The sequence below is a fragment of the Eumetopias jubatus genome, unplaced genomic scaffold (assembly GCF_037043125.1).
Source record: "Eumetopias jubatus isolate StellerSeaLion01/CBP00866 unplaced genomic scaffold, mEumJub1_p1.0 scaffold_15, whole genome shotgun sequence".
Classification (NCBI taxonomy): domain Eukaryota; kingdom Metazoa; phylum Chordata; class Mammalia; order Carnivora; family Otariidae; genus Eumetopias; species Eumetopias jubatus.
The window spans coordinates 726,660-729,249 of NW_028274821.1; positions in this window are offsets into that span (position 1 = coordinate 726,660).

Below are 2,590 nucleotides of genomic sequence, written 5' to 3' on the forward strand. Positions count from 1 at the left end.
TCTTTATTATTTCTTCTGCTAACTTTGGGCTTTGTTTTTTCTTCTGGTTAAGATTAGATTGTTCATTTGAGGTTTTTCTTATTTCTTGAGGTGGGCCGGTATTATTGTAAATTTCACTCTTAGAATTGCTTTCACTGTGTCCTAAAGATTTTGGACCATTGTGTTTTCATTTTCATTTTCATTTATCTGCATGTATTTTTTATTTCTTCTTTGATTTCCTCATTGACCCACTGATTGTTTAGTATCCTGTTTTCTTATTGTTGAGTTTTAATTGTTTGTATACTTTGGATAATAGCCCTTTACCAAATATTTTCTCCAAGGCTGTCGCTTATCCTCTAATTCTTTTAACCATTTCATTTTAATGAAGTTCAGCTTATCAATTATATCTTTCATGGACTGTACACAAAACCATAAAACTCCTACAGGGTAACATGAAAGAAAATCTATGACTTTGGACATGTCAATGACTTTTTAAATACAGTATCAAAGCACAGTAAGTTTTAATGAGGGGATTTCATTTGTTTGTTTTTATTGAGAGTATAGTACCCTTGAGAGATTTCCTTATTTTATTTTTAAAGATTTTATTTATTTATTCATGAGAGACAGAGGGAGAGAGAGAAGCAGAGGGAGAAGCAGGCTCCCAAGGAGCAGGGAGCCCGATGCGGGACTCGATCCCAGGACCCTGGCATCATGACCTGAGCCGAAGGCAGACGCTTAACCATCTGAGCCACCCAGGCGCCCGAGATTTCCTATTTTAAAAAAATAACATAGAATTGGGTGCTTTATAACAATAGAAATTTATTTCTTAGAGTTCCGGAGTCTGGGAAGTCCAAGGCAGGGAAGTGCCAGCAGATTCAGTGTCTAGTGAGAGCCCACTGAGGACACAGCAAAAAGTGAGCTCTCTCGGCCCTCTTTTATAAAGCACTAATCTGACTCATCAGGAATCCACCCTCATGATGTTCTCACTTCTCAAAGGCCCCACCTCCCAATACTGTCACCTTCAGGATTAAGTTTCGACAGACGAATTTTGGAGGACATATGCAGTCTATTGCAAATCCCCATGTATTTTGGGATTTTCCAACTATCTTTTATTATTGAATCTAGTTGAATTTCATTGTGTTCTGAGAGCATACATTGCATGATTTCTATTCTTTTAAATGTGTTAATGTGTTCTGGGGACCAGAATGTAAGTCATCTTGGTAAATGTTCCATGTGAGCTTCAGAAGGAGGTTGGTGGATGATGTTGTCTACAGTTGCCAATTATAAGCAGTTGACTGATGGTGCTGTTGAGTTCAACTATGTCCTTATTGATTTTATGCCTATCGGATCTGTCCATTTCTGAGAGAGTGGTATTCAAATCTCCAACTGTAATAGTGGATTTCTCAAGTTCTTCCTGCAATTCTACCAGCTTTTGCCTCACATAGTCAGACGCCCTGTTGTTAGGGGAGTACATGTTAAGGATTGTTATATTCTTGGAGAACTGATCCCTCTGTCCTTGTATAAAACCCATCTTTATCCTTTAACTTTCTGTGCTCTGAAGTTTGCCCTGTCTGAAATTAATACAGCTACACCCACTTTCTTTGGATTAGTGTTAGGATGGCATATCTTTCTCCATCCCTTTGCTTTTATGTGTCTGTATATTTAAAATGGGTTTCTTGCAGACAGCATACAGTTAAGGTCTTTGTTTATTGATCCACTCTGACAGCCTTTTAATTGGTGTATTTAGACCACTGATTCTTAATCATTGCCCTTGTTCTTTGTTCCAATTTTTGTCTTCTTAGCATTATCAGTTATGCTTTTAAATTTTTTTTAGTTGTTGCCCAACAGTTTGCAAAATATATTTACAATTAACTGACTGCACTTTCTTTCCTTTTTTTTAGGAGGGGAAGCGGGGAGGGATAGAGAATCTTAAGCAGGCCCCATGCCCAGCATGGAGCCTGATGCGGGGCTCAATCTCACAACCCTGAGATTATAAGCTGAGCCGAAATAAAGAGTCAGATGCTTAACCAACTGAGCCACCCAGGCGCCCCATGCAAGTCCACTTTCAAATAACACCATGCCACTTCTCAATTAGTGCAAGTACCTTATAACAAAATATTCCTAATTCTTACCTCCTGTCCCTTGTAGCACTGCTTTCATCTCACTTATGCATATGCTGTAATCATAAAAAATTACTATTATTATTTTGAACAAACTTATTAGATCAATTAACAAGAAGTACAAGGGGATTTTTACTTTACCTTTATTTATCCCTACTCTAACAATCTTCCTTTCTTTATGTAGATCTGAGTTTCTGACTTATATAATTTTCCTTCCTTCTGAAACTTTTACATTGATTGCAAGGAAGGTGTACTGGCAACAAACTCCCTCAATTTTTGTCTGAGCAAGTCTTTATGTCTTATTTTTCAAAGATAATTTCACAGGATACAGAATTATAGGTTGGTCTTTTCACTCTCTCTCCCTAACCAGTTTAAATATTTTGCTCCACTCTTCTTGCTTGCATGGTTTCTAAGAAGTCAGATGTAACTCTTTATCTTTCACTCGCTACAGATAAAACTCCCCCAACCCCCCGCCCCAACCTCTCTGGCTT